Source organism: Lontra canadensis, unplaced genomic scaffold (assembly GCF_010015895.1).
Source record: "Lontra canadensis isolate GAN:19392208 unplaced genomic scaffold, GSC_riverotter_1.0 scaffold2, whole genome shotgun sequence".
In the NCBI taxonomy this organism is placed as follows: Eukaryota; Metazoa; Chordata; class Mammalia; order Carnivora; family Mustelidae; genus Lontra; species Lontra canadensis.
This window is the reverse complement of record NW_022630996.1, coordinates 47,162,300-47,190,183: the sequence shown is the minus strand read 5'-3', so window position 1 is coordinate 47,190,183 and position 27,884 is coordinate 47,162,300. Positions and strand designations below refer to the sequence as shown.

Below are 27,884 nucleotides of genomic sequence, written 5' to 3'. Positions count from 1 at the left end.
AAAGTACAAACTTGAAAAATACATGTGTACCTATGTGAGTATATAGGTATATATATATATGGATATATATGGATATATATATATGGATATATATATATCCATATAGATGGATGAATGGGTAGATAGATAGGTGGATAGTTTTAGCGATATATATGAAAACTATATACAATTTATATATATACATATGTAATACATATATATAATTCAGTCAAATGAAATATTTTTGTTACTAATAATGCTTCAATATTCTCTGAATGCTGGGAAACTAGAGGATTATTTCCTTTTTGGGAGACAGTTAAATCTTCAAAATTTCACTTATTTGCAGATAGTATCAAGTAGTGATAGAGTGTACAAGAACTCTGAAGAAAGAAGTTAAAAGAAACCCAAATTTTCTTATATAAGAATGGGAACCAACAGAAATGATCAATTTTAATATTTTAAACTCTGTTTTATTATTCCATTTTCAGGTATTATACTAATGGAAACAGCAAATTAAACACAAAGGAAATCATCGAGAATGGAGTGAATGGAATTATCCATCACTGTCCTTTTTATTTCATTAAATCAGCCTGAAAAATTGAACCTATTCTCTTAGCAGCCCAAATGGACTGCAAACTTTTCCAAGAACAAGTCCTTTCTCTTCCTCCCCAATGCCTCCTTCTTTAAAAGCAAGGGTAATACTCAGGCTTAAGAGTTGTGTTTCTCTCTGCTAAGACCCTTACTGCTTTGTAGGAGAAGTGGGCTCCTCAGATACAGATGGGGAAAATGGCAGGAGGCTCAGAGTTGTGCCCACAGCACCACTTGGTGCCAGGTCAGGGTCCTTCTAGATGGCTGTTCTGGAGCTTTGTCCTGGTCGGCATCCTGCCCATTTGCCCTAACCAGGTTAGTGTAAAATGGTGGTTCTCAATGGTTCCTCTGCATCAAAGTCAACTTCAGAGCTTTAAAAAAAACTGTAGATGCCCAATATCTACCCCAAGATCCTGGGATGGGGCCAAGGTATCACTATTTTTAGAAAAAGCTCTCAAGAGATTCTGATGTACAATGAAGATTGAGAGCCACTAAATCATAAATTGTGAGGTGATAAAAATGTATTTGTTTCATTTTTTTTGTTAGGCAAACATATTACTGGACATAATAAAATATATGGCAGCCTAAGATGCCCACTAAGGCAACCCTTCCAGGGGCAAAAGGGCCTAAGATGCCCACAAGGCAACCCTTCCAGGGGCAAAAACACATATTAAGACATTGTACTAGACATGGAGTATCAGAATGATAAAGGAAAACTGTAGGACTCTCTCTTCCCTGTGAGTGGCCTGGCCTTTTGCCTAGGAACTGTATCTAAGACTAGTTCTACTCTAGATTAGGGACAAAGCCTCTCTCCTTCACTCTCTCTCCTTGCTTTGCTGGGGTTCAGGTTTCCCTGTCTTTTCTTAGAACTGTAAGATCTAGATGGAGGTACTTCTGGATACTAAGAAAACATAAAAGCTGACTTTTAGCACAAGTCTTGGTTCTACCTGTAGCTCAGGAAGACAAAGTTGGATTGTGTTCCAGGTGGCATTTTCCAGTGCTCACTGGCTCGCTCTCTCTCTCTCTCTCTCTCTCTCTCACCCACACATATATCCCCAAAAATATCTCTCTGGTTAACATTTTCCCAGTAAAATCTCTTAGTTATTAATACATAATACATTTACAGAAATATGAATCTCTCATTACAATATTTTGGCCAACTCTCTTTCTAGGGAAAAAATATTTATTTCCCCTAAACTCAAAGGAACATTTTTAGCCAGACAATTTCAAGAAAGCATAAAGTTTCATTTCAGATGAAACCAATAGAACACTGGAACCATAGTAGCCATTTCAAAATCAAGATGGTATAAAGGACATGTGAATTTTGCAGCTACTGGCACTAAGCAATATTGAGTTTTTAATTTTTTTTGTTTTTATATGACTACCTTAACTGTGTGGTATTTAACATACACATGTATTTTACTATTTTTTGTTACATTTTTAGGAAAAGGGTTGAGGGTTTAGAGTGATATATAATGCTTTATCACTTTCTTCATTTAAAAAGTTAGAAATATAGAACCAGAATGTCTGAAATCCTTTTGTGTCTATTAGGTGACATTTTAAACTATGTTGTTCAAGTATACTCTATGCTTATAATTATTTTACAATTGTGTGATTTATACATTTCTGCTGGAGATGTGATTAAATTTCCAACCATAATTTTGAAGGTGTTAAATTTTCTTGTAATTCAGTTTTTGCTTGATAAGTTTCAAGGTTTTGTTGTTAAACTCATATAAGTATGCAAAGGCTATGTTTTCTTAATGGATTTTCTCTTTATTTTCCTCTAGTGTTTCTACTTATCCCTGTAAATGCTTTCTGACCTAAATTCATTTAATGTGATATTAATATTGCCATACCAGCTCTTTTCATTATTGTGTTTTATAATTTTAAGACACTTTTTTACACGGTTTAATATCTCTAGAAATTAACATGCATATGCAATTGATACTAGATTTTAATTGGCTTTGTTTTTTTCACTATGGTATTACATAAAATAAGAGTGTGTATTAAAATGGATGGTATCATAAATTCAAAGAACTACAGTAATTACCTGGAATATCTTTTACAACCTCCTTATTTCAACCCCTCTAGCTGATTATTAGGTATGCCACTATAAACAGCAAATAGCTGGATTTTTTAAAATGTGTGTTTCTTATTAACCTCTGTCTTTAAGTAGTTGAATGCTATCCTTCTCTAGTCACTTAAAAACTCTCAACTTTTACTCATTTCTACTATCTTATACTGTGTTTTACTTATTTGCTTCTATTTTTCTCTTCCTTCTCTTGGAATTACAATATTCCCTTCTTTTTCCTATTCCACATTTCTAAACACATATCAATTTTCTCTTCAACCTCCCAGTAAGACTATAAAGGATAAATAGTATGGTCCTCTCTAAAAAGTAGAAAAACTGAATCTGAATCACCAAGACATTGATATTTGTACAGAGGCCTACAATTTGTTGTTATAATAAATGAACTAATAAGAGACAAATGTTTTTAAAATTCTATCAATATCCTAGCCACTTATCTCTTGTAAACTTTTTAAAGACTATGTTAAAACATTTATATCTCCAGCATATATCTTTTGGTATTTGAACAATAGCCAAAATAAGCGTTTCAATTAAATCCACACAGAGAGACATAAACTAAAATGAAAATGACATGTAATCATGGAAATGAGGCAAGAAATAAGGAAGAGTCTTAAAACTGATTCGGATGTCCAAGCTAAAAATGACATGGCACTTATACGGAAGGGAAGAGAAACATTCCTTTCAACAGATTTTAACCATGAATAAAAATGAGAGAGAAAATTAATACTGCTGAATTACCAAAGGAAGAGGATGAAAACAGAGGGCAAAGTGAGAAAAATTAACTTCTTCTAAAAAATATTTTATTTATTTATTTGACAGAGAGAAACACAGCGAGAGAGGGAACATAAGCAGGGGGAGAGGGAGAGGGAGAAGCAGGCTTTCTGCTGAGCAGGGAGCCCGATGTGGGGCTCTATCCCAGGACCGTGGGATCACGACCCAAGCCAAAGGGAGACACTTAACCAACTGAGCCACCCAGGTGCCCCCGAAAAACTCACATTTAATGTTTTTAAATCATTACGAATAAAATATGGTAATAGAAAATAAAGACACTAAAAATGAGGCAAATCTGACAGAAATAGGAAAAAGGCTATCTAATGGAGATTAACTTAAATTTGCATTAACTTCGGACGACTAGCACTCACTGGGTATCCTCTGTGCAGGCAGTGTTCAAAGTCCTTTGCATCTGTTGTGTCTTCTAACACTTACAGCAGGGCTAGGGGCATATTATTGTCTCCTTTTGGCAGGTGGGGAAACTCAGATACATAGAGATGAATTCACTTATCCAACATCACACTGTAGAAAGTAAAGGGGACAGGAGCCAAAGCCTGAGAATCTGCTTCAGGGTCCACACTCCCAATGACTATATGCAGAGTCATTCTGTGGGCAATGTCCCTGAAGACCGGAATGCAGAAGGCCTGGAGTAGGGAACTTCTGAGTCAACAACTACAAGAATTACCCCCCTGTGGCCAGTGCTCCTACTGCATCCACACTGGGGTCCCAGTGCAGGAAAGCCTTGCCTATGGGCTCTTGGGGTTGTTTTCCTTCCTTACCTCCTCACTGTTACCTCTCCTTGTCATGTAAAAGCATCTTTGATCCTTATAAGCTCAAAGGAACTTGCTAACCGGAAAGTTAATTTTCACTTTTGCAATATAAGGAAGATGAAGCATTTACCAAGGGCATTCTAAATGATTCTGGAAACACTCATCAGAAAAAAAAGTACTAGCCCAAAAATATAAAATATTTATTCACATTTATAAAAGTTTAAATAAATTATTATTTTAATCAGCAATGTGTGGATTTATGGCTGTGGTCGGAATGGAACACCATAAAAATGTAGGATCACATAGAAAAGTGGGTAAATAGAGACTCTCAATGCATAGTAACTTCTGTTATTATGTCTACAGGAAAAGTATATTCTCCTCCTGTAGAATTTCAAGAGCTGAGAGCAGATGCTTCTCCAAGTATGTTCCACTGTGAACATTAGAAACAATAAAACACTATTTTATTATGAAAAAAAAAAAGAAAGAAAAGTGGGTAAAATAATAAAATAAATATAGGAGCCAGAAATACTGAAAATATAAGATCAGTCTGTTATACTTAAATCCAGTGGGAGAGTTATTAAAATACGATGTGGAAACTTTCAGAAGATTCACATAAAACAAAAATATCTAAGGATTGATTTGAGGAATCTGGATTATTTTGCTTGAAGAAAGGAAATGAATTTATAAATATTCCTAAGGGAATCTAAATAATAATATATTAATTATACATAATGATATTCATCACTACACAATTTCAATGCCAAAGTAAATTAATATAAATATTATATTAATATTATATATAAATATATAATATATAATATTAATATAAATATCTTATAGACAAAATTGAATAAATTATGAAACATCACTTCAATGGAATATTATGCAGTTGTTAAAGAAAATCTTGATAAGTCTGTAAGAGCATAAAATATGTTTATGAGATTATAGTAAGATGGAAAAGCTTAAAATGTGGTCCAAAATCAAATGCATAGAACTATCATAATCATGTTTTATAAAATCAGAGGAAGGGAAACGAGACTGGAACAACACATCCAAAAGTACTACCAGGACACGTGTGTAAGTGGTAAGAATCTCAATACTGATTTTTGTTTTCCTTTTGTCTATTTTTCTAATGTTTAATGAGATATAATCTCTTACTGTGAAAATATTTTTACCTGAAGTGGGTCACGGTAATTAAATTAAAATTTTTTAAAAGATTTTATTTATTTATTTGACAGACAGAGATCACAAGTAGGCAGAGAGGCAGGCAGAGATAGAGGAAGGGAAGCAGGCTCCTTGCTGAGAGAGCCCGATGCGGGGCTCGATCCCAGGACCCCAGAGATCATGACCTGAGCCGAAGGCAGAGGCTTTAACCCACTGAGCTACCCAGGCACCCCTATACCAGACTATTTTGCTGAATACCAAAGATAACTACAATTATGCCAAATTAAATTTTAAATTAAAATTTTTAAAACAGTTTTCTTCTTACCTTCCTTTATTCAAAACATTTCAGTTATTCAAAACATTTCAATCCTACCATTTTAATTATTTAGCACTTGTATAATATTTGAAGCCACAGATTAATTAATAAACTAACAAAGCACTAATATATTATTATGGATCCTGACAATAAATAAAAAAAATTTTGCTCAATTCAAATTTTGCAGAACTAACAAAGAAGATGAGAGTCAAGGCATTAATAAACATTACTCTGTCGATTCTTTTGTTCAAAAAGGAATCAGCAGTGCCTTTTTCCATTCCATTTGAATGTAATGTTTTCCATTTGAAAACTTACTCTGGAAAAAAAGAAGAAAGAACAAAAGAAAGAAAGAACGGAAGGAAGGAAGGAAGGAAGGAAGGAAGGAAGAAAGGAAGGAAGGAAGAGAGGAAGAAAACTTACTCTGGGTGAAACCAGCTGCCATGTAAGGAATCCAGCTGCCCTGAGGCCACCTTGCTGGAGATATACATGTGGGTACTCTTGTCGACAGCTGAGCTCCAGCTGAGCCCCAACTCCTAGTCAGCCCCTACAAGGTGCCAAGCATGAATGTGAAGCCACCTTGAACCCTCCAGACCAGCTCATCTGCAAGCCAAGAACTACAATTCATGCCATGATGAGCAGAAAACCACTCAGCTAATCCCTATACCTAAATCTTTCAGCTATCAAATTGTGAAATATAATAAAATGCTTATTTTGAGCCACTAAGTTTTGGGATAATTTGTTATGTAGCAAGAGATAATGGGTTGTGGTCTTTAAAATAAGGAAAGAAATGCACACTAAAGCAAATTATCCATATTAAAGGTACCCAAGTTATGCTAGCTAATGTAATTAAATCACAAAATGCAGTATTCAGGAATGAGGTCTTCTTATAGCTTAATGATGGATTTAAAAATTAATACAATATTTCAAGGAAAATATTTGACAATATGGAGTTGATACAAGTTGAGCTTATGTTCCCTTACTGTGATGAGTCCTTTCAAGGCACTGGAGGGCCTCTAAAAATTTATGTTTATAATTTGTATTCTTTTTCTCAAAGGGTCCCCTTCTCATGTTGTATAAATTTCAGGCCCCACAAAACAGAGTCTGTCCCTGGGGAGTGCACATTAATAATCCTAAAACATTTTTAGCCCTTCTCAGTAATTTATATTTTCCCCAAGAAAATAATTCAAGAAAAAGAGGGACAGCTAAGCTTATAAGATTCTTTATTAGAGCATTATATATATTAGAAAAATAAACTGAAAATAACCCAAATGCTCTATAACAGATGAATAATTGAATAAATTACAAACTATCAACTTAGGGCATAATGTCATCTTTTTAAAAAGTACTCACAAAATCTCTAATAACATGAGAAATTGTTTATAGTATGGCTAAGTGAAAAAGCTAATTTGGAAAGTTTATATAAACTATGATCTCAAGTATAAAAATGTATATATTACAGATTAAAACTGAAAAGAAATTTAGAGAAGTGAGAATGGTTACGTTGATATGATGGTCATGAGATGCAACTCTGCCTTTAATTCTTTTTATTCACATTTGTTTTTCTAAGTCACATCCCATTATGGTCACTGTAAGTGATGCAAGCTCTCTCAGAAATCAGCGTCTGAGGTTTTATAAGAGGGATCCTGTAAAAGCTGTGGCTAAACTCAGGGAATTGCTGTAATGCCCAAAACTCAGGAAAGCAGACCGACCAGGCTGTGGAAGGCCACTTCTCTTATGTTTGCAAAATGTGATGTGGGAAAATAAATTTGTCATTAGGAAGGTAAACTCAGACTCTTGGGGAAGTTTGTCTTCTTTCTCTTCCTCTTTCGCCTCATGAATGGCAAAGTAAAACTGTTCGGAGCCAAAAATCGAAAAGCCAACACTGTCGCCATCTCCATATCTGCCATCTTTACACAAAGAGAAATGAACCCACACACGCACGCACATACACGCACATACACGAAGCTTCATTTAGACATACTGAAACAAAATATTAGCTATTGTAATAATTTTTTTGGATATTGTGACACGGTGGATAGAAATCTCAGGGTCTGAAGGCTAGCTCTGGGTTTGTTGCCAGCCAGGTATGTGACTCAGTGACATCTTGCTGGCTGAGAGCCTCATGTGCCCATCTGTAAAATGGAGGGATCGTCAAGACATGATCGCCAAGATCCAGTCTGTTGTCACCACCATCCAACTATGTTCCTAAATGAAATGGGGTACATTTAAAAAGCAGGGAATTTGTGAAGCTATACTGGTCAGTGGGTTTTATCTCTTTGTTATACTGTACTTCAAAATACTAAAATTTCAAATGACAAAATTTTGGCCACTAGAAAAGAACTGAAAGGAAAGCCAGATTCTGACACAGTTCACTGGTGACAGAGGCAGGGGACCCAGCTTTCCTTCTCCTCCAAAACAATGTAACCAAGCGATGACCGCTGTCCCCCACCCCGTCCTTTCCTTTTGAATTTCATTAGAGTAACCCAGGGAGAGACATTTTAAACTGACCCCATGGCAGAGGTAAAAAGGGCCTCTCAAGTAGGTCTCTCTCTTTTCACTGTGCCTCACTTGGGTGCTGGCCGAAAGCCAACTCAGCCCTCAGGGCTCTTATCACAGAGGTTCAGTAGGCAACTAGGAAGGCAAGAACGTGCCAGGCACTTCACTTCCACCCAAAATATCATTTTGCTGCATTCAAGAGCAAGAAGGAAAGCCTCCCTTTCAGGTATGTCCCCACAATGTGAATTTAAACTCGCCTACCACATCTTTCCATGAAAAGCCACTCTAGTACTAAAAAGGGACATGCAAACCATTTACAAAACACAGTTCTTCTACTCTTAACTCTAAATCAGTTTGAATCATGAGACAGCATTAAAGTAAAGTGTATTACTCCAGCCTCCTATCAAAATGGCTTTTACAGAGTGATGGTTCAGCACTACTTTCTTGGTTTTAACTCATGGCACAGATGAGATGTGACACACATGAAATTTCTACATATTTTTGTAAAACTGTAATCAGGGAATTTGCCCATTGTGTTATATAAAGCCCTGTATGGATAATTATTCTCAGAGTTTAGGGAAAGGAAAAGTTTCTTCCTCCTAATCTTAAAGTTTTCTTTTATTAAAAGACTAGTGTCACCTCATGTTTTGGGTTTTACTTTGGCTACTAAGGAAGCTTAGGCTAGGTTTTTGTGCATTTGCAGTAATATCCCTGTATTTCCACTTTTGGTTTGTTTGTTTAATATAAGTTATCTCCTCCCCCAACCCGAACCAACTATATCCTGTCATTATTATTATGTGAGGCTTAGGTTCTCTTGTTAATGGTTTTCAATTTTATTGTGTGTATATTTTTATGATTGGATACTTCAGTTCATATCGGGGAAAGGTAATATATAAATATATAACAGCATGTGTTGTTGTATGTATACACACATCTGTTGTATGCAATATATATTATCATTGGTTGTCACAGAAAACATATATTTCGAACTGGAAAGACCTTAGCAATAATTTAATTGAATGGTTTCTAACATCATTCTCTCATGTATTCAGGAAATATGTCCAGAACTTAAAGAAATACAGTTGTAAAATAAATAAACAACAACAAAAAATTTCATCTGGTTGAAAGTTAGGGGGATAAAAAGCTCACTACCTTCACCTTGCTACCACCCTGTCCACTGCAATGAGGGGCTCTGGAGTCACTCCACAGAACTCATATTTTCCATGATACATATTTAAATACTACTGATCAACTTCAGTTGTCTTCTTCTATAAATACAGAAACTAAGACACTGAAGTTATGAGTTATCTAAAAACACTTACCTAGTTGGTGATTAGGTCAATATCAGATCTCAGGTGCCTGATTTCCAGATGTTTATTTTTTTCAGAACAGAAAGCTAACTCCCAATATTGTTTTAACATTAAAATTGTGGTGCTTGAAAAGAGTCCCGTAATTTGGGATTTGGTTAAAAAGTAAAGAAAGTCTGAGATCATCTTAAACTCAATGAGGCAGCGAACACTATTTTCTTTCTTCCTGCTCCCAGGCCTATCCAGCAGGAGCTGCTCTCTCTTCTTCTCAGATTTGCTTTCAACTGGTTCTGACATTTGCCTAGTCCCTATGCAAACCCATTAGAGCTAAAGTTTTTGGCCCTCTGAGTAAAGAATCATGTGGTCCTGCCTTTTTTGTACATTAAATAAGCATAGCTACTAGAAAGATTCTGTGGAATCTTAGCGACAACTTGTTTTCCTTTCTTGGGCATTTTTAAAGTTGGCCTGACTTTGATTTTTTAAGATTATACATATCACATTCTTTTTTCCATTTAGAAAAGCCTGCACATGTTCCTGTGTAGGTGCCATCAATAAACTGGAGAATAAATTAACTTGAAAGCATGGTTTATTTTACAAATGTCTCCAGATGAAAACCAAGAGAATAGAACGTAACTGCATTATGCACAATGGCTTCAGACAAAGGTCTGGATAGACCGTGGAAAGTTTAAAAAGCCATATTTGAGCTGCAGAATTCAAAATCATGATTCTTTACACTCAATTTCAGATGAAGCAGAAAACTTTCAAATTTTGATCATCTGATAGTAGACTTAACATCATGACTTTTAGAAGAAATGTTTTTACCGTTTTTCATTTTTAGTCCTTAAAATATACAAGCTAGCTTATTTTTTCACTAGAATATATACACAATTTCATTTATGGAAAGATTTATTTAATAAAAACCATTTGGGGGCACATGGGTGGCTCATCGGTTAAGTGTCTGCCTTCTTCTCAGGTCATGATCTCGGGGTCCACCATGCTGGGCTCCCTGCTCAGGGGGTGGGTCTGCTTCTCCCTCTCCTCTGCCCATCCTCCCTTGCTTGTGATTTCTCTCTCTCTCAAATAAATAAATGAAATCTTAAAGCGCACACACACACACACACACACACACAACCATTTCAACATAAACCATTCCAAGGACGATAAGAAGAAAACATCACTCTCTAGTGGTGAAACCTTGAAACAGCGAAGTCCTGAGGGCAGACCATCTTTCTGTGGGTCTGACAGGCACTGCCTCATCCAGGTAGAGGGTCTGAAGTTTTGGTTATTAGCAAAGAAACCTCAAAAAGATTACAACATCTGGAGTTCCTGAGGCATCAGATACCTGGGGCCTGGAAGAGTATGGTGGGAAGAGAAGCAAACCACTGACAAAAAGATATTGATCAAAGCAATGTCTGATCTCCTTTTATGAGGACTGGGAAAAACCTGGCAGTAATTAAACTAGTGCCTAAGTAAAGTCCCAGGGACTTTTCTGAATCAGAATTTGCCATTGAATCCAAATGCAGCATGGGAGATCAAGAGGGATAAAGAGCCAAGAGAGTCATGGTATTTCAGGATGTAAACAATGAACAAAGCAAGACTGCCAAAGACTTGAGTTTAATGGATGTTGGTCTCCTAGTGGGCATGAGAGGATGAAAGGGGATCAATTGGCCAAAGTAAACACTGAAGGCTTGCCCTGACGAGTAAACATTTTGTCCAAGCTCCACCCTTTGATTATTCAATCATGTCTTGATAAGCTCCGGAAGTCTGCCCCTGGTCTTAGCCTCCATCCTAGAGTTCTCCATTCAAATTTCAGCCTCATTTTTACTCTTCAGTTTTTCTCTAATGAAGCAAGATTTTTATGAGCCCTACCAATTTGTAAGTCTGATCACATATATATTATCCAATTAATCAGCAGAATCAATCCCATATACTTCAAGCAGCCCTGATACAGAACAAATCTTTCAAATGAGAGGCAGAATAGACTACAAAGTAATAACTGGCATGACAACAAATAGTTCATGAAAAAGAGAGATCTACAGATGACTCTTAGGAAATCCTTTGCCCATAAAAGTATGATGATGAGACTATGCAGGACGAGTGTTTTCTAAATGATTAAACATTACAAACTACCTTTAAAAATGCAAAGCCCTCCATAAATACTAGATCCTATATGAGTTATTATTCTGTTGGCAATAAAAAAAAAGAAGGATGATAATAATAGTAATTTGAATTTATGGAAGGCCTGTCATCTCACTTGTCCTTTTGAATGCCAGCTTATTAATCCTCAAAGCTATCTTAGGAGAAAAGTAGCCAATGTTACTAGCTCTTTTTGCAGATAAGAAATTGAGACACAGACAGATTATGTGGCTTATAAAGGCTTGGACAAGGAAGCTGAGGGTAGAAGGAAAATTCCTTAGCTACAAAGGTGGGAATGTGGTCCATAGATAAAGAGTTGGCAGGTTTGACCTCCTCCTGTCCAGACATACCAGAAAGTAGGCACCATCCCAAACAAAGCTATCTGAGGCGAAAGGAGATTACACAGAGAAGGGACCTGAGAGTGTGTGGTGGAGTGCCGGAGGCACAGTTCAACGCAGGAGAAACTGGTGCACTACACAGGTGGAGGGTTTGGCTTGCCTTGCTCAGCACAGGGACATGTCGGCATCGTCTTGGCCTGAAGCCAATCTCCTGCTCTAACACCACCTTCCCCTTCCACATCTTCCATCAACTCTAGGGAGATCATCACATAACCATCAGGAAGCAATCACTTCAAAGCCATGCCTGAAATAAGGATTAGAATAAGGGAATAAGTCCCATTGCTCAAATTAAATAGGAAGCAAACAGCGACGACAGAGTGCTTATTAACATGAGAATTAAACACCAAAATGAATGAAGAGGAAATCACAGAGGTGAGTCAAGAATACATAAAGTGCCATCAAAAATAATACTGCAGAATCTTTCAATCCTACCTCCTTCTTTTAGTTAAAAAAGGAAAAAAGACTATTTTTATTTAAAAATCAATAATTATTTTTATTTGAAAATAATGTTTTTTTTTTAATTAAGCTATAATGTATTATTTGTTTCAGGGGTACAGGTCTGTGAATCACCAGTCTTACAATTCACAGCACTCACCATACGACACACCCTCCCCGATGTTCATCCCTAAGCCATCCCACCCCTCTCACCCTCCCCATAAATTTTAAAATAAATAAAACTAAATGTTCTATAAAATGAATCAATAAGAAAGTTGTGAATTGTACATATCTTCATAAAGGAAAAAGGCCTTATGAGCAGGATTTTAAAGCAGTTGTGATTTAGCCACATCCTGTATAACTATTAGCAACATAGAGACTAAAGGAAAATATGTGGCTATCCCATTTGTCATACACACACACACACACACACACATGCATATACATGTATATACCTGTTTGAAAGATTACCAGAAATGGACAGCTACAGAGAAGCATAAAAATACCTCTCCACTAACAAACAGTACTAAGTTATATTTCAAAATAATAACAAAAACTGAAGAAAAACACCATGACATTCAAGAAGAAAAGAAGTTACTGAGAGACCTCTGTTATCAACATTCTCAACCAATTTACTGATCATAACAACCAATCCTGGAAAAGAAAATAAATTGTCAAATCATAACAGGCAAGAGTACACAGGTTAATCACAGGGACTTTGAACTTTAGGAAACTGCCAAACCCAACTCAAGACAAGAGAGGATCAAGCAATGTAATTAGACAAGAAAGTCAAAGCACCGCATGCTGCCATTAGTATCTAATTTCCTCTTCATTTTAGCCAGGAGAAATATTCCCCTTAATGCCCAGTTAGGCTTCTAAAGACATCTCTTGACATAATGGCCTAGAAACATGGGTGTTTCCTATATTGGAAGTTAATAAAAAACAGGCAATATTTTCATGCCTATCCCTTGTTTTCAGATAAAGTGGATATCCCATGAGAACAACCAAGTATCTTATACTGGCCAGCATCCATTCTGATAGGTCAGTGTCTAAGCCATAACCACTGTTGAATATTTTTAATACCACTCTGCACCCAGGAAAGTGTTAACCTAAGCCTACCCAACCTAACTGTGCATTTCTCCTTTTTAAACCTTCAAAGATGACTGGGTCTTATTTAGTAGAATGGATTTCTACTTTTATGTTTCTTTATTTAAAAATAGATCTTCTAAAGAGATAGAAGTGATACTGTATCATCAGAATTGATGAATTAAATGTAGAGATGACCTTGATGGGTGCTGGTCCAACCCAGCAGAAAGCACACAGCATGTAGGTATAACAAAATAGAGGGATGAAAGTAACAGCTGGGATCATAAGGACAGGAGACACCCCTCAGCCTATCTGCCCCAGTATATCATGTAGTGTTTATGAAATGGGTTCTGAAGATTGCGCTATCTGGGTTTCAATGGCAGCTACACTGGAGTGTGTACAATGAAGGGTGAAGAGTGCTTCAGGTAAAAGGAATTTGATACCAGGGATAAAGAAGCAAGTGTGAGTGTGGCTTGTTCAGGAAGCAAGTAGTTGAGGAAGTCTGGGCCATAGCAATGTAGCAGGGATTAAGGTGAGAGGACAGAGGAAGTGGCAAGAGGAAAGGATGCAGAGGCCCAGCAGAGCTGGGCCTGAATGACCTTACAAGACATGCTGAGGAACTTGAACTTTAGCCTAAAGGAAAGAAGACACAGAGGAGTTTAAATCAAGGGAATGACAGGATCTGATTTATGATTTACATTGTAGAAGTATGGAAAGCACAAGGTGGAGCAGAACCAGACACAAGGAAAAATGGCAGCATCCTCAACAAGGAGAGGGGTCGTGGGAGTGGACAGAAGAAGACAGAGCCCAATTCATTCTCTATTGTTCACTCCTGAGTTCCCAGGGACTAGAGTTCTGCACTCAAGACCTTCTTAGTTTCCATTTTTGAGCTTCAGCCTCCAGCGATGCACAACATGGAAGTAACTCCCTTAGTCCATGTACCAGCTGGAATTTTCTGGCCTCTTAGAAAGGAAGGGTGTGTGTGTTCATACTCACTGCTAATGATCATTTCCTACCATTGCTCCTATACTCCCCACCCCCAGTAAAACAGTCATTTGCGATAAACCATTACATGTTTAGTGTGAAGCAGTTTTATTATAAATTTCATTGATCTTCATTCATAAAAAAATACAGAGAGCAAGTCTCAAAACAATTTAGACATATCCAAGTCAGTGAGGAGCTTTTTAGAGACCCCTACTGAAGTGAAGGAATAACGTAGGTAAGAGCAGACATTTAGGACTTGTTATTGTTACTAATACCTTTCCCACTCATTAAAATTATCTTTTAGTTGCACCTACCTCTGTAAATAAATGTTATGGAATGTAAAATGGCAGTTATCAGAAAGGAGAAACAAGACTGTGTTGTTTCCCACCAATAGTAAAGAGATAGAGAAGGGCAAAGTCTCCTTCCCTTAGGGATTTCTAGATTTTAGAATATTCCCCATTGTATTGTGAAAGTGGAGTAAAGCTGATTTTATATTTTCTGCTTGTTTTGAGGGTCAAAAAATGTGGTTTAGAGAAAAGAACATAGGACCTGGAATCAAAGAAATTGATCAAGTTCTTAAACGTCTCTGATCTTCATTTTTTATCTATTAAGTAGGAATAGTAATTATGACTTTGACGCTTTGTTTTTTAAGAATTAAATGTTTAAATGTCTATTATAAGGACCAAATATCCTGTGGTTTTAGGAATGTTCCAAATCTGCCCTTCTGTAACTACTAAACACTTGAAATATGTCAGCATAACTGAGGAACTGAATTATTAATTTTAATTAATTTAAAATTTAAAAGACACATGTAGCTATGATTCCCATCTTGGAAGGTGCACCGTGGAATGTGGTTTTAGTTTCAATTATTTCCACTGCATATTAATTAACTCTACTCCACTCTGGAAATCCATAAATTAGTATACTGGACTTATTTAAAACTGGTTCCTTATATGTAGGCAAAGATAGGTATGTGATCATTTTAAAAACACTTGTGAGATGAATTCAGAATGCAACTGCATTTCTGTCTACCACTTTCCTTTTAAAAATGTATTCACAGGGTTGGGGGGGGGGAGTTTTTTCCAATACCACTAATAAAAATTCCCCAGTTGGCCTCATGTGTCTTCTGGTCACTCTTAGACCAAAAGAAAATTCTGCGGTTACTTTAAGTTGTAAAACACAGCTTTGTTTCATAAATTAGAATGTCTCATCCAGTATTTCCATCAGTACACTGGACTCCCAGCTTAAGACAGATCCCCCTGCCCTGCAGTTTTATAGCCTTTGGGGGAGGGAGTGCTGTGTGCCCCTTTTCCTGCCACACCTCCTCCATCACCTGACTTGCAAGATCTTGGTACTGAAGCCTCCAAAACTGAGGAATGGGGAAGGAAAGGGAGAGAGAAAACAGAACTTTTTTACTCTACTGGTATGATGGAAAGCTGCTTTTGTCTCTGCTGATGTTTATTGCTGATACTCCGTGTGTGTGTGTGTGTGTGTGTGTGTGCGCGCGCGTGTGTAGGCAACATGCGCAAGTGAGCTCTGGGGGATCCTGAGAAGCTTATGACTGCACCCCTCGTGAAATGAGCAATGCATCTAACTCTTTTGTCAGCTACTCCTTCAGCTTTTTTTTTTTTTTTTTTTTTTAAGCAGAAAGACACGTCAAGCTTTCCAGGAGTTTGCAATAAAGCCACTTCCTCAAAGCTTGAGATAAAAAGTACCATTCCTAACTTCAGCCCCTCTGCATTGGGTTAGCTCTCCAAATCATTCTCACAAAATCCTTTGTTCTTTCTCCCTATAGTTTTTTTTTTATAACCTAGAAGTGAGGGAGGAGCTCGCAAACTGTAAAAGTATCCCCAATTGGGATTTTAGTCAGATACCTCTTTTTGTGTCTCCAGTCAATTATCTTGGAATCTTAGCCAAAATTTCCAGTTTAATATTCTATTACTTTGCAAAAATGACCAGTGTAGCTGTGTTAATAGTTAGAGACTTCAAAGCACATAACAACTGCCAATAGGAGACTAATTCGTAAGTTTTGACATATCTATAACATTGTGGTTAAAAAAAAAAAAAGTGTGGTATTTTCGTATGTGATGATATGAATCAATCATCAAAAAAAAAGTAAGGACTCCAAATACTCCATATGTTTAGAATATTGATTACTGAAAGAATTCAGAGGAAACTGCAAACTGCTGTGCTTCTGAGGACAGGATTTGCAGACAAGGAATCTGAAACCTGGGGTTTTAACTTACTTTTCATTCTCTAAGCTTGTATATTATTTGGATTTTTTCTTGTGAGTAAGAATTACTTTATATTTTTAAAATATCTTTGCAAATGTATTTGGACAGATATTAAAGCCTCTCTTGATTGTTCAGTTTTTAAAAATACTATTTTCAAGTCTCTCTACCTGGCACAGTCTCTAACACCTTTTTATCAACCCTAGCTTCCCAACACAGATTTGTCTAAGTGCTAGTCTGAGTGAAATGCGCTACCTAAATAGCTGGCCAGCTCATTTATAGCATCAACCTTTGGAAACTTGACTGAAACACCAAAGACAGGATAAATGAGTCTATATTATTGAGTAAATAGGTGAGCTGTAACAAACATGCTTTCTTTTCCCAGGAGAATACAGAAAAATAGACTGGATTACAGGTGTTACATTAAACTACATTCATTAAGTTTGTAAGCTACATGTAAATACAGAGGGATTTACTTAACATCTGGATTATTTGAATCTTCATATTCAAAGACAATTTTTTTTACTGAAGTTTCAGTGTATTGAAATAATCCAAAAAAGAGAATCACCCAGTGAGAAGTCTCTGTTGGAGACATGCTACTTTTCAATCAAACAAAGTTACAGCCTGCTTCTGTAGCTTAGTCTGAGGGTCTAGAATTAAATTTAGCTATAGATATGAAGGAGAAACTTTTAGTAAGTAAAAAGAAAGTTTGGTATATGAACTGATATGTGAATTAGTACAACTTATTTCTTTCGAATGACAAAAAGTAAGAAGAGAAACCCATATAAAATTTTGCCTTTGGTAAATTTTCATGAGGTCAAACTGGTTAGTTTCTAGTAATGTCATTTTGGTCATAATATATTTCTTGTAACTTCATTCAGGAAGACAAATCGAAAGCCATGTTATAGAATTAAACAAAAGTAAGTATTTAACTCCACGCAAAAGGAAAGAAGAAATTAAGACAGAAAAAAAGAACAACAACAACAACAACCTAGAAGACAGTGTAAGTCACAGTATTACAAAAGATAATAAATATTCCAAAAACGTTTTTCCAAGACAAAGCAAAAGTTGCAAGCAGTCTGGATCCCAAAGGTCCTCCGTGGTCTTCTTCCTGATTGTACTGCCTGCCGCTGATTTGGTCATGACCACGGCTTCCTAAAACTCCCTCTCCTCTACTTTCTTGCATTAATATCCTGGTGGTTTTCCTGCTATTGCTTTGATCATTCCTTCCATGTTTTCTTCAGTGACTCCACCTATGTTACCTGTTTATTTAAATATTGCCCCTGGTTTTCTTGTTTTTTTCACTCTCGGAGATCTCTTTGAGCTATTCCAGCCTTCCCCATGATTCTATGTCCCATTTTTATGGGAAAAACTCACTGATCTTTGTCTCTAACCTAGATCTCTGCCCTGAGCTGCAGAACCTTAACAGCCCCTTCACACTGTCTCAGTGTGAATGCTGCCATACCCTTATACATCTCCGTATGTCCCTCAAATCAACATATCCATAGTAGAACTCAGCTCTCTTTCCTTATTTTCACCAACAAAATTCCTGTTGTGTGTTGTTGTTGTTGTTGTTGTTGTTTCCCCAGAACTCTGTTGATGGTTTTGCAATCTTCTCAGTTATATCAGATAAAATCTTGGAGCCTCTTGAACTCCATCCTCTCTCACATATATCATATCCATCTACTTGGTAAACCTTCTTGCCACATCTCTTTCTATCTAATGCCATGGCAACTGCCCTGAGTTAGTCTTTATTACATCCTTTATGGAGCCTTAATCCCTTCTCCATTGCACTAGCCTTCCATTTCCTTTTCTCTTCTTTTCCTATGCTATTCTGCCCACTGCATGAAACACAGGTCTAGTAATAGCATTCTTGGTGTCTGTCCTGGCCACTCTGTTGAAACTGCTCTGGGCAATGCTACCGCAGAAATGTAAAGGCCACCTTTTGTTCTTGTTTGGCTTTGCTTTGACATGTGACACTGTTAACTTCTCCCTTGTTGAAAGTTTTCCTTTGTCTTCACTCACTCTACTCATCATTGGGTTTCCTCCTATTTTTCTGGCCTGTCCTTCTCAGTCTCCATTATGGCTGTTTCTTCCTCTAATTAAGCCTTCATGTTTTATGTCAGAGGACACCACTAAGAGCCCCCTACTCTTCTCATTCTGCAGTCTTCAATACCTCTGGGAGATCCTACCCACAACCATGACTGTAGCTATGTCTAGGGATTGCTGACTCCTACAACTTTCTCTCATTTATTTGTACCTCTGACTCCCAGATCTGTCCTATTGCTTAAATAATTTATTTGTGAATAAATAAATAGTCATAGGCAGGTCAAAATCCACTAGCCTTATGGGAACTCACCTATCTTTCCTTCCAACCCCATTTATTCTGCCTTCCCTATCTAAGGGAACAAGGACACCACTGTTCACCCAGTTAATATCTCTAAAAATTTCTGCCATATTCCAACACTAATGTGGCTTTACTTGTGTAGTCTCTATTTTTTTCTCACCTAGATTTCTGCAATAAATCTTAACTGGCCTGCTGCTTCCAATCTTTCTTGTTCTCCCTACATGATATATATATTTTTTCCTATATCATATTTTTAAAATGATCTTTCTAAAATTCAAGTTTCATCAATTCAATTTCTTGTTAAGTATTCTGTGAGGGTTTTCCTTCTTTTGCATGATATGATCAGGTGTTTTAGTGGGTATCATGACCTATAATCCAAATTCTAGAAATTTATCTTTAAAAGTATTCAGGTATGTCCTGAGATTTTTGTACAACAATATTCAATGTGGCACTACTCAAATATGTGGAGAAAGATATTTTTAATTCTAAAGGACTAGATAAATTATCGCATACAAATGAACAATTTAAAATTATGTTATTTAAGGATATACAATGACATGGAAATGTACACTTATTACTGGGTGAACTAAAATGATCACATAATATTTTCAACTACTCAATCTTAATATCTGTTACAGTCATAAAAAGGGAGGATATACATAAAACACAAATCTTAAAGATGTACATCCTTGTTAAGAATGACCATGGCTCTCAAATTTTCTACAGTGAATATTCAACACTTCTGAAACCAGAAAAAGCAAACAAATGCTATTCTATAAAAGACTGGATCCATAGATGAAGGAATAAAGGTGTGGTATACACACACACAGAGGAACATTACTTGGCCACAAAAATGTGAATTTGCTATGCATGACAACATGATGGACCTAAGAGGGCATTATGCTAAGTGAAATAAGTCAGAAAGAAATATACCATGTAATTTCACTTATATGTGGAATCTAAAAAACAAAATAAATAAACCAACAAACAAAAACAGGATTAGACCTATAAATACAGAGAATATCCAAAGGTTACCAGAAGGGAGAGGAGTGGAGGATTGGCAAAATGGATGAAGGGGAGTGGGAGATACAAGCTTCCAGTTATGGAATGAGTAAGTCATAGGAATGAAAGGTACATGCTAGTCTGTGGTAATATAATAGGGTTGCATGGTGACAGACAGTGGCCACACTTGTGAGCATACCATAAATGACTACATCGTATAACCAAAACTAATGTAACATTGTATGTCCACTGTACTCAAATTGGAAAAAAAAAAAAAGACTAAACTCGGTTATTAAATTTCTTCAAGCAATTTTCTTTATCCCAAAACTACCTTGGACTATCTCCCACTGTGGCCTTCCCAGTCCTCACTACACTTTTCCAGGCTGAGTTAGGCATCTCTAGCCTGTATAAAACCCTGTTTTAGTTCTCACACTGTATTATCAATTTTATATACTTATTTGTCACTTCCTTTGTAATATGAGCTCTGCCATCTCTACATCTCCAGCACAAGCAAAGCACAGGCAGAATAAATGTTTACTGAATAAATTAACAAATAATGCAACTCACCCCACAGTGACTCATACTGATTCCTCACTGCCTTCAGAAAAAAGTACACATGTCTAGGACGAACATTTGAAAATCATTTGTAATTAGACACAACCTGTCTTTCCAGTCTTATTCTCTTTGGTTTTTTTGCCCCCAGTTCCCCAAATACTAAATCTCCAAGCACATCTGTCTATAGGAAGGGATGCTTTTCCTGTTCAGTTCTATATCCCAGAACTTAGCTCAGTGCCTCACAAAGTACAGATGTTCAGAAATTATTTGTTGAATTAATTAGATAAATTAACTTCACCAAATATATCTCCTATTTTCTACTTCCTCATACTTTATAAAAAGCCACTCCCTTCCTTTTCTTGCCTCTTTACTTCTTTTCTCTCATCTCCAAGGCTCAGTAAAGTTTGATAACCTATAAGGGTCATTTTCCAATTTTCCTAGGCAAAATTAAATTAAATTAAATATTCTCTTGATGTAATTTAAATATTAACTAGATTTTAACTTTTTGCAAGTTAAGGATTATGATACCTTAATGTCTCTCTCTCCAGTCTGTTCCCACCTATCCTTTCTCACCTGTCCTAACTGGAATAGACTGAGTATATATTAAATCCACCAACCCTACTTACCAACTGTGGTTGCAGTATTTCTGTGAGTTGGTTTCTTCATCTCTAAAATTGGTATAATACATTATCTGCCCCCCAAATTAGTTAAATAAGACAATATAATTAAAGTGCTTAGGACAGTCATGGTAAGCATTCAATGACATTAACAGTTGTTAATATTATCATCATTATTATTATTAGTCTCTCACATAGGCTGAAAAATAAGAAAGTTGATTTGAAATCAAATTTTGCACCATATTTTAGAGATTGGAATGTTCCAAAAATATCTTGGATGCTCAGATGCCACAAGTGTCTGGTTTTCAGTTACATCTGGGAAGACTATTTATTTAGAACATTTGAGATAAATAAGTGTGTTGAGAATGGAGAGAAACAGTTACTCTCATTCATTTTGGCCTCAAATAAAATGTGGTATAAACATTTTGGAAAACAATTTATTATCAGTATCTCATAAAACTGAAGATGCATATGTCTATGGCTCAGCAAATCTATTCCCTGAAACAGTCACTACAGTAATTCTTACATTCCTACCCAAGTGCATATGTAAAAAATACTTATTATAGTGTTACTTATGATAGCAAAATACCACACAGCTATGAAAATGAATAAGTTGTGCTAAAAAATCAACATGGATTCATCTCCAAAGTGCAATGCTGAGAAAAAAGAGCAAGTTGCAGATGAATAATGTATATGCTAGCGTTTATATAAAATTTTTTTAGACATTCAAAACAATGTTATATACTGTTTGTGGATATATTCACACAGTGGCAGGAAGAATAAAAACACAAATAAAAACAGATAGAAGAATAAATGCATACAATGGAGAGATAATGTACAAAGACAGGACAGTAGCAACCTCTGAGGTGGGAAAGTGGAGAACAGGATCAGGGAAAGTGCTGTATTTTTTTTTTAAATTTCTAATATCTTATTATTTAAGCTGGGAATCTTTGTGATATCTGCCTATCCTTAAATATCTATCTACCATGTATTTTACATATTAGGGAAACATCTAAATGAAGTGCCCTTCTCAGTAAAAGGAGAAGACACAGAAAACTCCACTTTAAAATACATAGAAATCAAACCTGGTAACTATTCTCCTGGCTAAAGATGAAGCTATTTTCATGAAAGACCCAATAAAGGAGTCTCATCTCTGAGCAAGATGATGACTACAATAATTAAGAGATAATTCTCCAGAGAAAATAAAATCTTAGGAGGAAATAGTCAACCTCCTCTCCATCCCTTTCCCTAGATAGCTGAAGTTTCTCCACTTGTACTTGAATGGGACAGGAAAAAGAGCAGGGCTAAGTTTCATTTTAAGGAGGGATGTGCTTGCTGTCTCCACTTCCCTGGCCAACTTTGATGGCTTTCTAAAATTCCAGTCCCATCTGATTAACAACACAGCTTCCCTTTCCACTGAAAGGTTGATTTGTCTTATTTTCAAATTACCTGTAGCAGAAGGGATTATTTCCTCAGCAAATGCTAGCTCTTTCTCTTTTGTCTCAGTGTCACTGTAATTCTCTTAGGCCACCAAACTTAACAAGAGCAACTTGGGGGGTGTCTTTTTATAATTATTATTTAGTTTTCTTTTTTACTGAATGGCTTCCTCATCCCTCTCTTCTTTTCCATTTTCATCCCCAGCACCCATTGTTCATCCATGCTCAGATTATTAAGACCTATGCCCAAAGCACTCTGCCTGAATTCATGTTCCCGCTGCTCCAAACCACTTATAAGCCATTCCTTAGATGATCTTCCTAAAGCACAACTTTCACCATGTCCCTGGGTCAGGATACCACCTAGAAGCTGAAGTCCAGATCTTTTTAAAGCTTCCACAATCAACCTTATTCCAGCACCATTGTCCAAAGATATTCATAGAATACCAAATGTCCTTCCTTCCAAGCTATACATAAACATAACTGATTCCATTTCACTTCCTAATTTTTGTATTTGACAGTGCCTCTATTTCAATATTTCCCAAACTTCATGCATTCTGGCACCTTTTCATGATTTTTCATTACCAAGTATGATCTGAACTATTTTTTACTTAATATTCTCTGTAAATCCACTCTGATTTTAGCTCAGATAAGTATTATAAAAATAAGGATAAATTAAAAAAAGGATAAAGACAAATTTATTTAAAATAAAGATAAGTATAAATAAAATTTATGTATTTAAAAATAACACATTTCTAGCAGTATCATAAATGGAAAAAAACAATGTCTATTGGAATAAAAGGCAATACATACAAAAATAAATGTTATTCTAAAAGTTAAGTTACAATTAAATACCTCTTGCCTGCTAAAATCATTGACCCTGTTACTTACTCTATAATTCTTACAAAGGAGAATTAAAAACAAGTGTTGGAAGCGAGTGTTAGTTGAAGTTGTATCAACAACAGTAATAAAACTCTGTCCTTGAAAAATGGAAAGAAATTTGAAAAACATACTAACTTTCCTCACAGCATTACTCAATGTTTTTGATTGTCCATTCTATCTGTTTCCTAAAATCATTTCATCCATGTGAAGTTTGGGGAATACTGCTTTAGATGAGATAGGCTCTTCATTTTTTTCTGCCTTCCAGGTCTGGCTAAAGCTCCACACTTCCCATGGTGTCCTCTTAATATTCAGTAGGTCATGGCCTCCCCTTTCTCAGCTATTCTGGGTACATGTCTTTTCACTCCATTCTGCTTTTGATGGGCTCAGATAAAAGTTTGGAAGTTTATATCTTCTAATCTCCAATGATGACAGTTCAAGCAAAGATTTATGGCATTCCTTTTATCCCCTGATATTAAGCATCACATATTCTAAGGAGTGGGAATTAATGAAGGGTGATGCCACGAATAGTAGGCATGATTAGTGGATTAGTACTTCGTCCCTTTAATTATTTATGAATACATTTCTCTTAGAGTAGATCAGGATCCCCTCAAGGACTAAGTCTCAGTCACTTTAACTCCAGGGTCCTGCCCAGTGGGAGAACATTGCAGGATTGCTAGAAGTAGTTGTTAAATAAATAAACGACACTTCCTAGACAAAGTAGGGCAGAGACAGCATTCAATAGCAAAAACAGTGGTCTCTTTTGGCAAGTATTTATCAAGTACTTCTGCAGCTTTCCCTCTGCTGTATTTTCATTCTGATGTTACCTGGATTTCCTGACGTAGCTTCCGAGAGGATTTAAATTCACGCGGTGTATTACATGTAAAACCTTGCACACTCGTCACAAACACATGTTGCTATGACCTTCGGTTATCACTAAATACCCTAGGGGATAGTCTTAATAGACAGCTAGGAATGCATATGGTCTTTCAAGAACAGATTTTCCAGACGTTCAACAATGACAAAGTTCCAAGATTCAAACCAAGAGAATTCCAAGTTGCCTTTTGTCCTCCAAATTAGCTAATACATTTTAAGATAACGTGGCATTTAACAGATCCTGTCTTGACAGTCTGTTATTTCTAAGACACAGACACATAAAAATAATCTGTTTATAAATAAGCTACAATGAAGGTGAGAAAACCTGAATAAATAATGCAATTGAGATATAACTAATAATTATGACTTCTTAATTCCTAGATTCTATACAGTACCCATAAAATCATATTGAATATCACTATTATGAATTAGAGATAATCACATAACTAAGTTAAGGAGAGTATTAAAAGATGACCATTAAGGTGGAGACAACTTCAAGAATATACCAGAAATTCATCATCATCACTATTAATTATTGGAATGTAAAAAACAGATACTAACATAGGTGATCCAATATCAATCCTCTGAAAATGGACTTAGACATTTTTCAAGAGTGAGGGACACATTAATAAATTGGAGGTACCAGAATTTTGACCACATGCTCTTTGATCTATTTTTTTAAATTGTGGTGAAAAACAACATAAAACTTACCAACTTGACCATTTGTAAGCATATGGTTTAGTGTTAAGTATATTTACATTGTGTGCAACCAATCATCAGAACATTTTCAAATTGCAAAACCGAAACTCTACACCCATTAAACATTTCCTATTTTCCCCTTCCCCAACCCCTGGCAGCCACTAGTCTGCTTCCTGTTTCTATAAATTTGACTGCTCTTAATACCTCATATAAGTGGAATCACCTTATCACATTAAAAAGTTTATTTAATCTGTTTTTGAAGATTAGTTGAAAATTAGGAAAAAGTCAAACTTATCCTACTTCAGTTATTATCTAATCAACTACTTAGTACGATGCAAATTTCATCCTATTAACCCAATGAGGTAGATTTCATACCGATTCCACAAATGAGGAAACTGAGGCTTGACCAGGTGAAACATCTTACCAAAGGCCACACATCTGATAAGTAGTGGAGCCACCAAATTCAACTTTATCTGACTTCAGGGCCCACAGTCTTCAACTCACTTGGTTGTCTTTTGAAACAGTTAAAAGTTTTCAGAGGATTTCAACCATCTATGTATATGAAGCAAGCCAGAAACAGGTGTGTGTGTGTGTGTGCGTTTCTAATTTGACTTTGAATGTTGCCTATCTTCTTCCTCTTTTTATGAATTATTTTATTCTAGATCATTTCTCGAGTTATCATTCTAGCCTCTCAAAGTTTATTCTTAAACCATGTCCTACAAAATCACTGAATATCAGTTACCTTCTCTTTTTTCTTTCCAGGCAGGACTTACGCTGGAAGAAGCATTTAGTTTGTTCAATTCTTCTGGAATTTACATGGTTTCCTAGTGTGTACTACATAACAGTAGTGAAAAGATATTAATTTTTTAAGAACAACACTTACAGTTGTGGAAATGAACCCCAGCTTCTTCAGTTCAGGAACATCATTTTTGTGAATGGAAGTCACTCTACCAAAACCCAGGACTCTCTTCAAATGTGTCTCCCTCTGTGTGTAGTGGCTGAACTGCTGCTTATCGAGCCACCTGGGAATAGAAGTCCTCCCACTGTGACTCCAAGGTTGCCCAACCAGAAACCCTAAAAGGCAAAAGAACTACAATACCCACAATTCAGACTCCTCACCTGAAACCAGGAGAAGAGGGTGGATGGTTACAGTTTCACTCTAGGGGAAAAGGGTATATAAGTAAAAAGCAGAACAGTAAAGCAAAGCATTAAAACAGTCAGGTCAGGTGGGAATATGTAAGAATAATTTGTAAATATAGACCTATTTCTATAAAAGGAAACAAAAGTGGCTTGATGTTTGCCAAGGTGTAGACAAGAACTAAAAACTCCTCGTGCAAACAAATCCTCCTGCAGAGGTGGAACCTGCCCCACCAGATTCTCTTTGAGTGAGTCAGAGCTGAGGAAGCCTCACTGCCTGGTGGAGCAGATGAATGAGAGCGTCCCTGGTGTTCTCCTACATCAGCACTGTGATCTTCACTCAGAGGTGTGACAGACACAGTGGAGATCTTTGACCTTTCATCTGACAGAAATGCCCTGGATTTTTTTTTTTTTTTAATGTGCTTTCAAAAATGTGAGCAAAATGGAATCCCTTTTTGATATTTCCTTCCATTTTCTGATTTTGTGTTTTCCTTCTGTATATTCTAGCATTATTTCTGATGGCTCGAAATTCAAGGACAAGAAAATTGAAGGGGAAAAAAAAGAAAAATGGATTTTTAAAACTTGGGTAAAATGAAAGGTGCAATGATTGTTTCACTTCTTTGCAACTCTGGGAAAAGAGAATGTTAAAAAAGAAAGAAAGAAAGAAAGAAAGAAAGAAAGAAAGAAAGAAAGAAAGAAAGAAAGAAAGAAAGAAAGAAAGAGAGAAAGAAAGCCAGCCAAGGAATGTGTTTCCTCCATTTGCTCATACAGCATCTTTTTCTACCCTTTCATTTCCTCTTAGACACAACCCAGAAAATGGATATAGACAAGCCCTGGCTTGCCCTGGGCCCCAAAACATAATGGGAAGATCCACCTAAAATATGCAGATGGTAGGGCACCTGGGTGGTTCAGTCTGTTAAGAGTCCAACCTTTGTTGTTGTTGTTAAATCATCACCTCACTGTCATGAGATGGAACACCATGACTGGTGTGGAGCCCGTGTGAGATTTTCTCTCTCCCTTTCTCTCTCTGCCCCTGCCCCTCTCCCTCTCTTAAAAAAAAATAAATAAATAAGGAGATGGTGTAAAAGTGACAAAGGAGAAATTTCTTTCCCTTTTCTGCACTTCCTCTCTACTCTTTCTAAATGCTGCCTCCCTAAGGAACCATGAAGCTTCATGTGCCCATGCTGCTTAACCCATCCAGAGTTCTGTTGAAGTACCCCCTTGGGTGGTCCCACAATCCAAAGGGTGCTATTTTATCTGCCTTTGTCACAGGTCCTTCAATCTTCTGACTAGAAGCTAAGTTGTCTTTTGCTATTTATATTCCTTCTAGAACAAATGGCTCTCCATTTCCCCAGACCCTACAGACCTTTGTTCTCCATGCTGTTTCTTCTCCCTAAAATATTCTTTGCCTACATTTAAATGTTCAAATCTTTCTTTCTTTCAAAGCTCATTGAAAAAACACTCTTCTTTAAGTAGCTCCCTCCAGTCATTTATTTTCTCCCTCCTTATGAATTGCATAATATTTTTCTAGTCTTCTCCTAACAGTTTTTATACCTCGTTTCCTTGATTGTGTGTGTGTGTGTGTGTGT

At 36.4% G+C, this 27,884-nt stretch overlaps 1 protein-coding gene across 1 annotated transcript in view; it reads right to left on the bottom strand.

Annotated features, from left to right (window-relative positions):
- The window catches only part of MACC1 (MET transcriptional regulator MACC1), a 56,006-nt gene extending 29,812 nt beyond the window's left edge, over nucleotides 1-26,194 (bottom strand). Inside the window, exon 1 of the mRNA XM_032873596.1 lies at nucleotides 26,042-26,194. The gene's annotated coding sequence lies outside the window, so the exon portion shown is untranslated. The remainder of the gene's footprint in view (nucleotides 1-26,041) is intronic.
- Between the last annotated feature and the right edge of the window lie 1,690 nt (nucleotides 26,195-27,884).